This window comes from Euprymna scolopes, chromosome 3 (genome assembly GCF_053919585.1).
Source record: "Euprymna scolopes isolate OS-2025 chromosome 3, ASM5391958v1, whole genome shotgun sequence".
NCBI lineage: Eukaryota > Metazoa > Mollusca > Cephalopoda > Sepiida > Sepiolidae > Euprymna > Euprymna scolopes.
In genome coordinates, this window is record NC_136484.1 from 174,988,083 (window position 1) to 175,001,398 (window position 13,316).

Genomic DNA, 13,316 nt, shown 5'->3' on the forward strand with positions numbered 1-13,316 from the left:
AGAATAAAAAATCACTTAAAAGAAAAAAAGATTTATCGAAGTAAACTTGGAAATTATATTTTCACATACAATGTTTTTAAGTTAATGATATGAAGATTTGGAATAAATAAATATCCATATTGTAGCTTAACCCCGGAGTTTACTTTTAGGCAATTGTGTGCATACACCAGGAAAAACTTAACGGAAAGAAAAAAGAAATTAGAGTGGCCATTAGTTTCGAATATAAATTTTAACTATTTTCGATGGGAAAAATTTTGTGGGTTTTTATGGGCTTACTTTATGCGATTTAGTGTGGCTTTATGGCAGGTAGTGAATGATAAAACTTTTTTAATTCTTAAGTTAGAATTGCCCGTAGGTTACACACACACACACACACACACAGAAATTGATTGACCATTTTAAAATAGTTATTCCTTTCCGCGTGTTCATTTGTAATGGCCAAAAAGTTGGGTACTCATACAGAATGATCCGTGCTGAAATAATGATATTTAAAAAGCCATTCTTAACATGGGGAGGGTGTTTTGTGCCTATTCTGTACTTTCACCTTACAATTGAAAAATAATTAAGCCTGGAAATACGATTTAAAAAATAGCGCGGATCACTATCTGCATTAGCACCAAAACGTTTGTTTTTGGTGCTAATGCACTTACTGATCCGCGCTATTTTTTTAAAATCGTATTTCCAAGTTTAATTAAAGTGTTTTTTTTTTTATTCAATTGTAAGATTAAAGTACAGAATAGGTACAAAAACACCATCCCCATGTTAAGAATGGCCTTTTAAATAACCTTATTTCAGCACGGATCAGTAAGTACACTAGTACCTTTTTTTTTATATAAAGGAAGCGGAATATTTCGGTAAAGATGTTTATCTAAAAAGTTACCGAAATATTTCGTGTGCGAAAAACTGGTATATTTAACGTATAGTGAATTATTCGAATTTATACTGTCAATTTTTTTTTTTTTTTTTTTTTTTTTTACTTTTACAAAATTTAACCAAACTTTTGACGGAAACATAAGTTTCAGACAAAGTTCAGTTCAAATTCTGTAAAAGTACTAAAAAAAAAAAAAAAAAAAAAAAAAAAAAAAATTCTATTTATTCATTTAAAAAAAAAAAAACCCACCGAAAACTAATTTACCCGATGTTAAGAGTTCAATAAAAGAAAAGACAAACGACTACTGTCAGAAGAAAAATACTGCGAATACACACTAAGATAAGAGGAAGGAGACTAAAATGGATTCTTTAACGATGAACTGCAGATATATTAAAGCATTAAAAGTCTTTTTTACTTGAAGGAATAAGACAGGTTACAGTTTACCAAAACAAGTTACAGGTAATAGCAGAGTTCGATTTCTAACGGCGTATGATGATGCACGCAAAGAGGAATTGTTGATCGAATGTAGTCGAGCGAAGTCTAGTCGGAAAGGAGGAGGGGGATTCTTACAGGTAAGACAGTATTGATCTGTCGATGACGAAAAGGAGACGGATTATCAATCATGATTTTGTTTTCTTTAATAGCAATAGAACTGACGAACGGCTTAGATGCAAGGGACCATACACATGGAATAATAGGAATATTAATTAATAATCAGAAGCAATCAAAAAATGAAATTTAAGATTAAAACGCCGAATAAAATTATTCCCAAGAAATTTAACAACCACAGGTAAAATTAAATGGCTTTATACAGATATGGTATATAATTGTACGATTGCAAAGCGTAATATTGACTTCGTAGTTTAGTATATTTTACGTAAATCACCGCAGACAAGGCATGAAGCCACTTGACGTAAGGAATAAAAAAAAAAAAAAAAACTACTTCCAGATCCAAATTTAGCCAACGATAAGTGATATGGATAGATCCCAACTCCAAAAACAATTTACTCATTTTCAGAAATATCGCTAAAGGGGAACGAGTGTTATTAGGTGTCCGATAGTAGACGGTTTTTTAATATCGTATTTTACGTTCTAGAGAATTATTAGCGTATTTTGATTATATATATATATATATATATATATATATATATATATATAAGAAACAAAAACTGTCAAATCAGGTGGTTGAACATTTGTAGGGAAAATTAAGATAGTTATAAAAAAGTGATTATATATATATATATATATATATATATATATATATATATATATATATATATATAAAACTTACATTTTATTTGTTTTGTTCCAATAAAGGGAATGATTAATCCATTGGGGCTTGCCTTTTCCATCAGCGAATACGTTTCCAATCCAAGAATTGTAGATTATGAGGAAAATCCATGGCATCCTTGTGAGCCAGAAACGGCCTTTCCGACTTTGGTTGTTAGGGTCAACCACCGGCATTTTAGGTTCCAAAAGTAGGATTTCCTTGAGGGAAAAAGATGGAGCGATCTCTCAGAGGGTATCCTTTTGTTTTTATTTTTCAACAATTATTCCTGCTTCAATTGAATTTTTCAAATTCTTTTTTTTTTTATCCGACGGAATAATTTTTTAACAGTGGAGGGAATGATTTCTAAGTGTATGTATATATTACTTGTAAATATATATATCTATGTGTATATATAAATATATATATACAACTTGCAGGCAGGAATCAGTATATTATTACATAACAAATAAAAAAAAGTGGACCTAAAAATATAGATGTTAAAAATGGCCGAACCAAACAGGTACTCTAATATCTATTGGGTGTATACCCTTTGGACGTGCTAAGGTGGGTTTAAGGGTGCTGGAAATATTTTGGAAGGGTTGGATTACGGGCGTGGGTAATAAATTGATGCGGGGATGGTGGAATTGTTAAATTTTAGATTAACAAAAGAAAAACAAAATAAATTTAAGAATCTGATTAAAAAAAAATTAAGTTAACAATATTAACTTATTTTCAAGAAGAAATACCTGCGTTCGGTAAAAACATTTGTAAATTTGGGCAAGATTATGGAGGGGTAAAACGTGAGCTTTTTTTTAAAAATTTGTTTTTTTAAATTAAATTTGTTTTTTTCTTTTTTACAAAATTCTTTTTATTTTAAACGAAAACATAACAGCCGGTTGTGAATTCTTTAAAGTGAATGTTGTTCACTACAAAATATGGAGCGGTTCCACGTGATTTTGGCATTTTTTTTTCTTTAAGACAAAGTTTAATCCCGAGATTTCGTTTCCTGGAGAATAAATAATCCAAATTGATAAGTTTTGAAACTTTAGGTTATAAAAAAAAAAAAAAGAAAAGATTGTGTCTATTGCTAAGTAGGTTGATGTAGAATTGAGAAAAGAAAGCTATTTTTTGTAGATAAAAAGAATTGTTAAATATAATCGAAAAGTATTTTTTTTATTGTAGTTATATTCTTGTTTTTAAAGAAATCCTTCAGCCCTACAAACATTTGAGGTTTTACATTCACTCACGCACATTATACGAAAAGCATTCTGCGTTTGTTTGTTTTTCGGATATTGAGAGAGTGATAATATCACTTTTGTAGATTATTTTTTAAAAATTGATATCACAGGATCTCTAAATTAAAAGAGCGTATTTTTTTAACGAAATAATTAAAAAACTATCACTTGTGTTAACGCTGTATGTTAAGTTCCGAATGAATAGAGCGGGAGACGTAGCAAGTAACGCAATAAAAAAGTCGATATATTTCTCTTCCACAAGTACGCAGACCTTTTGCAAGTTTGGCCTTAGTGTTCGTTTTTACAGCGCAAAAGTTGAATTATAATCGTAGTCCTTGTTTTCTCCGTCTAAGCGTGTTCTTATATACAAAACGTTTTTCCTTTTTGTGAATTCACTGTTTTTATTCTGTTAATGTTTGTGTCGCGAAGGAGGAAAAACGCCACTGTTAAAACACAGCGGTACTATTAAAAAAAAAAAAACGTGGTACGCTGTTGATGTTGATGTTTATATTGGAAAGTATCAAGAAGAGGGGGAGGAGGAGACAAGTGCTGCGCCTAAACATCCGCTGTAATGGTATTGACAATGATGATGATCATGATGCTGGTGTCGAGAAAGATTTTGTCGTGACGCTGGCTGTGGTTCCATTCTTCGACTCGCCGATCACCCAGAGTAAAAAGTACACGCGAGAGAACGAGGGGAGGGGAAAAAGAAAGAAAGATGGTCGAGAAGGAGGAGGAGGAAGAAGAAAGAAAACGATTAAAATGACAATGTAGGAGAGGCAAGAACCAGACGTGGTGGTGGTGGTGGAATATAGCCACCACCTACAACAATCACCACCGCCGACGTTATGGAGAAAAATACTACGGCATTATACAGGAGTGGAGGTGTGTGCACAGTCATGTGACCAACCGAACAGACAAGGGGGCACTGCCCTAGCCCAAACCTGCTCAGCTAAGTGCGCGTTCAGCCAGTCAATAGTTCTTCCTTTCCGCCTTCTAGCTAAAAGATTATCACTTTCTTTTCTTCCAATATTTATATACGCAATGCCCTTCTCTCTATTCCTCTCTCCCTAGTTGCTAGTTTCTTCACCAGCTCGAATTAAAGAAAAAAACAAAAACACGAACAAACAAAAAAGAAACACACACACATACACAGAAGGCGGAGAACTCGAGTCAGAAAGGGTGGCTTAGTTATTCCGGGTGGATTAATAAAATAAGCGAGCAGTAAGTATGCGGTCCTGCCGGAACAAACTCGTGTTTTAAAGACCCTCCCTTCTTCTCTGGCTTAGTAGCAAACTATTTAGCGTTATTGCTTTGTATTCAACTATTATAGATAATAACAATAATCACCACACCAGAGTCACCTTGCTCTAATATTGTCAGCCCGTCTGAGGAGTAGAGCTACTCAACGTGTAGCTCTGCGCAGGGCAGTTGCATTATTTCAACAATACTGGATAAGCAGATCAACAATGGTCCGGGGTTCGATCCTGCTTAATGATTATTTTATTTTCTCTGTTCGAAATGTAATCTATTTATTTATTTAAAATTTTATTTTCAAAGTTTGATTAACGGATTCATTTAGTATTATTTTTAACTTAGTAAGAAAAATATATTATTGGTATTTATGCAGAGAACGTGATATTTTTTATAGTATTTTCAAGTTACATTCAAGTTTTACAGTATGCTTTTTTATATAAGATTATTAGGGAAAAGTATGAAATATTTAGAAAGCACCCTTCCCCTGTTAAGAATGGGTTTCTAAAAAATAACGTTATCAGTTCAGCAAGGTACCGTCTCAGCACAGGTACCAAATTATTTAGCAAGACAAAAAATAAAAATAAAAATAAATAAATAATAACAAAATACGTACTGTGTTATTTAATAATTACATATCTATATATTTATACAGTTGGTGAATAATTGTTTTAATAACGATAAAAAAAAGTAAACAAAAATATGAATAAAATACATTATACTCTTTTTTTTAACGTGAGGTGTAAATTTTTTAAAGAACACAAAATATGGTAATAATGCAGAATACGGTGATATTTTCTTAGGTAATAATGCAGAATACGGACCGTGATATTTTCTTAGATTTTCAAGTTAAATTCATATTTACAGTATCTTTAGTTTTTATTAAATTGTTAAGTGAATGTAAAGAATAATTTCAACCCCTCCCCATGCATATTCAAATAAAAACTTAAGAATTTCAGCACGGTTCGTATTCTACATAAGTACAGAAGAAATAGGTAGGGGCGGCCCTAAAGATTTAGAGAGGACCCTATTTTTAAAAATGGACAATAACTGTAATCAAACATGCCATCGATTATCTTTTAATACCAACTTTTCTCTAAACTTTTTATAGGTATTAAATGAAAGTGGATATATTTTGTTTATCGTTTGCTCTCTCTCCCTCCCTCTCTCTCTCTCTCTCTCCCTTTATCTATCTATCTATCTATCTATCTATCTATCTATCTATCATATATATGTATGGATCCATATATATCTATAACATAAAGCTGAATGTGTGTGTGGGTGTCTGGTCACGAATAGCGTTCTATATGGTTGACTATTTAAAAAAAAAACTGATTACATATAATGATAGAAGATGTATAGATAAGAATGGGTATATTTGATCCCGTAGAACGGTGGTTCATTAAAATTGTGGGGTCTGCGTTCGCGCCTGGTCCACAAAGTATGGAAATAAAAAATAAAAAATAAATAAATAAACGTTTACAAGTGTTTTTGATATAGATTTACATAAGAATACTTTGATAAGTATGTTTTAACTTAAATAGGGATAGTATAATTAAATTGTGGGGTCTGCGTTCGCGTCTGGCCTCCATAGAATGGAAATAGGCACAAACTTTAATAAAAACTTTTCATATCTATCTGCGTAAGTATACTTTGATAATTATGTTCCAGTTTGAAGAAATATGGTATAATAAAATTATGGGTGTTCGTTCGTGCCTGGCCTCCTTAGAATGGAAACATGTCACAAAGTTTAACAAGGTTTTTTAATATAGATCCACAGAATATTGTGATAAGTGTTTCAGTGTGAACATGTATGGTATAATAAATTATGGGGTTTATGTATTTTATTTTTACTTTCATCATATTTTGCTTTGGTTTTGATACTCCCGAATTCGAAGCTATCTCTTTACAACCCTTCCTTTTCATAGCCTATCATACTTTAATAAATCAGAGTCCATATTCTGTAGGCTGTTTTTGAACCCAGTTAACAACGAGTACTTTTGCTAGTATATATATATATATATATATATATATATATATATATATATATATATATGGATTTTACCATATCCTTTTTCCCCCGTTTCCCGTTTCTTGCCTTCTTAATCTAATAAACTGTAACTAATTGTTAAATAACTTTTCTGTTGCAATTATGATTGATTTCGTATTGTTTGCTTACTTCCATGCATGAATCTGCAAAATTTATTGCAGACTAGCATGGGTGCCCGGCGTTGCCCGAGTGTTTGGAAGTGTATGTTGAAAAAAAAATGGTAGTAGGAAGGCAGGCTCGAACCCGTACCGTGAAGGAGGAAAAGAACGGGGGAAAACATGACGTATTTGCTGTTACGACCTCCGCCAAACCGGAAGTGACGTAGGTTTTAATTAAGGCTAGACAATCGAAAGGGGTGGATGACTTTCTAGAATATCGGCGATAAAAGCGACCCCCTGTAGAAAAGTGCCCTGTTGAAGGTGAAGATATTAATGTTTTAGCCAATTTTTCGATATTTGTCGTCTGAAATGTCGAACTTCAAAACGATACTGATCTTGTGAAAATCCGTCGCCTTTGTCGAAAGTTTTAGGCAGATATACATACATACATACATACATACATTCATACATTTATATATTGGTAACTCAAATTTTCGACCCAAACCGATTAAAAAGCTTGCCCTATCTCTGAATACCCTTTATGTAACATTTAAAATGTTTAGACCAGAGTAATTTTATTTTTGTAAATTTTGACCCCTATTATGACCCCTTAACATTTACTGTTTTGGGCTCAAATCAAGTTATTAATTTAGATCCATACCCAAGGAACCTATATCTAAAATTTAATGAGTTTAAACACAAAATTGGCGGAGGAGTAAGGTAGAGTTCTCAAAGGTCACATCGTTGAACTTTTACCCCTTAACAGCCAAATGACTGGCCAAAACCGATTACAAAGATTTTCCCAAATCTCAATACCCTGTATATCAAATTCCGAGTCTGCAGACTGAAAATTGACAGAGTTATGTGTAGAGAAATGTACACAGACAGACACACAGACAGACACTTTCACCTTTATAGATGTATAGATTTTACAAACCGTTTCTCTCTGATGAGAAGAATAGCATTCTTCGAAACTCCATGGAATAAGGGGTTTCTTGTTTATTTGAACTCCCTGTCGGATAATAAAAATTTTATATACCTTCCTTACAAGTTTATAATGTTTTTATTCTGAAAATTTTACTACATTCTCAATAACAAAATTCTTAATTTATATATATATATATATATATATATATATATATATATATATATATGTGTGTGTGTGTGTGATTTTATTTCAATCGAAGTTCTCCAAAATCAAGGGCTCCTTTCTCAGGCTAACCCGATCTCTATATGAAATACATAGATATTCGTATATTTTATTAAATCTACTTTACGTTTCAAATGTTGAGTTAGTAAAGACGTTAAGAATATTAATTTTTTCTCTCTCTACTCGGCCATTTAAATGTTATGCTACATCTTTCCTGTTGCCTCTTGTGGATTCCAGGACAAGAACACATCGAGTCTGGTGGACTATCTAGCTCGTGCAACTACTGTAGGGCATCACTTGACGAACATTTATTGTATAAGCCACTGTGAGTTAGCCACACTAAGGAGATGTTATTTAGGCTGTGAATACGATGCGATTTTTTAATATTTGGTCAATTGTAGCGAAAAGCACCTTCATGCCAGGTTATCCTTTCAGACTACTGTACAGAAACCTTTAACACTCGGATAGTGTCCAGTAGGCATTCAAGTTCTCTCAATTAGGCATTCAAGTTTTAATATATTAGAAATTTTACTCCAAAATATATACCTTAAAAATGAACACTTGTTTATTTAAATAACTTCGCGTTGTAATTTCGCTGCACAAGTATTTTAAAATTCAAATTTCAGGCAAAGCTTCTAAAATGGATAAAAAAATGAAAAAAAAAAAAAAAGCTGCCTTGATTTTCAAATCTCGCTGCAAGCGCATCCTTCCGGCATTTCAAAAACAACATCGCAGTTAACATCACGTGGACTCTTAATTCAACTTTTCTTCGACTTATAATGTTGAGGAAAAAAAGAAAAAACATAAAAGACTGAAGAGCGAATTTTACTCCGAATATATATCTTGACAATAAACACTTGTATATTTTAATAATTTTGCGTTGTAATTTGGCTTCACATCTATTCCATACATATTTTTAAAAGAAAAACAATATATATATGTGTGTGTATATATATTTGTGCTTGTGTGTGCATATATGCCTATGTGTTTGTGTGGGCATATGTGTATGTGTGTGCATGTAAGTATATGTGTGCATGCATATGTGTATATGTGTGCCTGCATATATGCATGTGTAGATGCGTGTGTGCATAGGTGTAGATGTGTGTGTGTGCATATATGTATATGTATATGTGTGCATGTATATATCTGTCTATATCCATATATATATATATATATATATATATATATATATATGGGTGTGTGGGATGTGTGCATATATGTGTGTGTATGTTGTTTCTATAGATGTCTGTATGTGCGTATATGCATGAGTGTATGCATACATGTGTATATATTGTGCAGGCGCGTGTGCATATGTGTGTGAATGTATATCTCCATGTGTATAAAATGATTATTTTTAATTATAGAACACAATTGCTAAGTGTAAGTGTGTGTAACGCAGGCTATATTAAATTTAATGGAGTTTTATAGGGTGGGGCTAAAACATGAGGGATTCTACACTCTCGATTCTTGTGAAATTCAAACAATATATATTGGCATCAATTAATAAATATTTCCGCTAATTTCAAATTCTTCAAAATATATTAAAAGATTTTACAAGTAAAATCTTCGATTTAAAACTGTTTCACATTCACACCGAATTTAACCAGTTATCGTTTAAACATGAATTAAGCAAGATTTTCTGATTTACCAATTCTTATGAAGACTTCTTAAGCTTAAGCATAACAGTTTAGATATTTTTTCGAATCATTAAATAGATTTTCATAGAAAATCGCTGTAAGAATACTACAACTAAAGTTTAGTATCCTTATATTTTGATTTTCGAAAGAAGCCATGAAAGTGGTACAAAACGGTTTTGTAAAAAGGAGATAAATTTACTTGCCCTAGGACGAGTGTTTTTCTTGCTTGATAAAACATTCTTCTTCTTGTATTTCAATAGAAGTTATTGTTTCCGTCTTTCCACGTTCATGGATTTTTTCAAGTGTTCAACACTATCTGGAGAAGCATATTTCATTTGGATCAAAGAGGCGACAGCATTATCGTGGGGGTTTCGTCACAACCGAACGTTTTACTTTTTTTTTTTTTTTTAGCTTTTGTTTAAACTTAAAAATTATAGAATTAAAAAATATTGAATCGAAATATTTATAAGGGGTTCAGGACTTGAATAAAGAGTGCAGATTAGTCCTCATTGATTTACAATGAAACGCCGGGTGTACGTTGATGGGGTAAAAGAGTATACATTTCTGAACTTCATTTCAATTAATATCACTTACACTATAGGGATAACTACAACTTACACACACACACACACACACACACACACACATATATATATATACATATATACAACAGTATTGAGCACTTTCTTCAGTTTTAATTAATTACAATTTCTACTAAATATATATATATATATATATATATATATATATATATAATATGAAGCTGAACGTCTCTGTGTGTGTCTGGTCACGCATAGGTTCCTATATTGCTGACTATTATAGAAAACTGATCACATATAATGATAAAAGATGTATCGAGACACAGGAATGGGTACGTTTGATCTGGCATAATGATGATTCATTGAAATTGTGGGGTCTACGTATGCGCATGGTCCACAATGTGTGGAAATAAAAAATTTTAAAATGCAAAAAAAAAAAAAAAACGTTTACAAGTATTTTTGATATAGATGTACATAAGAATACTTTGATAAGTATGTTTAACTTAAATAGGGATGGTATAATAAAATTGTGGTGTCGGCGTTCGCTCCTGGGCTTCATAGAATATAAATAGGCACAAACTTTAATACAGACTTTTCATAAATATCTGCGTAAGTATACTTTGATAATTATGTTTCAGTTTGAAGAAATATGGTATAATAAAATTGTCGGGTGTTTGTTCGCCCCTGATCTCCATAGAATGAAAATATGTCACAAATTTTAACAAAGTTTTTAAATATAGATCCACAGAATATTGTGATAAGTGTTTCAGTGTGAGCAGGTATGGTATAATAAATTATAGGTTTTATCTATTTTGTTTTTACTTTCATCATATTTTGCTTTGGTTTTGATACCCTCAAATTCGAAGCTGTCTCATTACAACCCTTCCTTTTCATAACCTATCATACTTTAACAAATCAGTCCATTTTGTGTAGGCTGTTTTTGAACCCAGTCAACGACGGGTACTTTTGCTAGTACATATATATTTACATACATTTACATATATATACATATATATATATATATCTACATATACATATATACAGTTTTTGAATAATGTCAACGACGGGTACGTTTGCTAGTATGCATATATATATGTATATATATACATACATATATATATATACATATGTATATGTATATATATACATACATATATATATATACATATGTATATATATATACAAATATATACATATATATATGTACATGATGATTGCAACGTCTTGTCAGACGAGTGCCACTCCGTCAGACATTGAAAGTTCATGAGACTGAAAATGGCATATAGTCCTGCCGACGAATTCACATGCTTAAGCAGACATGACACTAAAGACGGTCATTGGTATACATACATATATATACACGCACGCATACATACATATATACACATATCACACACATGTATACATGCATACATGCACAATACACATTACGCACACATACATATACATACACACATACATGTACATACACACATGCAAACATACACAAGACGGTCATTGGCATACACACATAAATATATACATGCATACATACATACATACATACATACATACACGTCTATAAGCATACGCTCATATATACCCATCACATAATGCATAACACACAAACATACATATACATACCCACATGCATGCATACACATATACATACATATACACACATATACAAATACATACATACATATACTTACACATACACATACATATACGTACACATATGCACATATATATATATACATACACTTACCTACAGATACATACACATACATCTATATGCATTCATACACATACACACATACATGCACATATACACATACATATACATGCACACATGCATACATACATATATGCATATACACATATACATGCATACAAACATATATAAATGTATATACATACACACACAAACATATATACACACAGATACATATACATACATATACACATAGATATAAATACATAAAACACACACATGCACATATATAAATACACACACATATATATGTAAATATACATACACATATACATACATAGATACATATAATGATGGCAGATTAATTGTTACACGCACCCAGCATTTCAGGCGTACACACGTCACAGCTTTTTTTATCGCCACGGGCCTTTTTTTTAATAGACAAATACCTGAGGGAATATCTATACAAACATGATGTTACAGAGTTTTAGCTTCGTACGACAGCTAAATCTCTCTCTCGGTTCAAAATGTTGACATCCAGCAACAAGCAAGAGCAAGATAACCAGCAACAAGTCAAACTGCAGACCAGTTTAATGCGGGTGCTGTTCTCCCGCTTTTTTTTTTAAATCAGAGATCCGCTTCTCCCAGAGGGGCTGCCCTCACCACGCCCCACGGGAGCCCGGTCCATCCCACACACACATGGGAATGAACACATGCATACATACAGATGTATGCCAACATACATATGCATGCGCACACACATGCAAAAATACACACATAGTAGAACACAAATACGTATATACAGACACATGCACATACATACGTACACATATTACACATGAAGGAACATTCCAAAAGTCTTATATACTCAATGATCAGGACGACGACGATGGTGATGGGCACGATTAAAAGAAATGGCACGGACTTACATCTTGTTCTTATTTTAAAAAAAAATGTTTCGCTCTAAGACTATCACTTTTGAAGTAGAAAATAATGATGCTGTGGACAATTTCACACATTATTTCACAAATAAAATCGACAAGGAGTCAAATGTAAACACAATCTAACCGATATATATTAAAGACGCTTACTCTTTTTTATATTTTTACATATATATGTACATATATATGTATATATACATATATACATATATATGTACATACATATATATACATATATATACACATATATACATATATATGTACATACATATATATACATACATATATACATATACACATACATATATATACATACATATATACATACATATATATATATACATACATATATATACATATATATACATACATATATATACATATATATATACCTATGATGATTGCAATGTTTTGTAAGACGAGTGCCACTCCCTCAGACATTTAAAATCCATGAGCCCAAATGTCTGAGGGAGTATCTATACAAATATGATGTTACAGAGCCTTAGCTTTGTACTACAGCTAAGTCTCTCTCTCGGTTACAAAATGTTGAGATCCAGCAACAAGCAAGAGCAAGATAG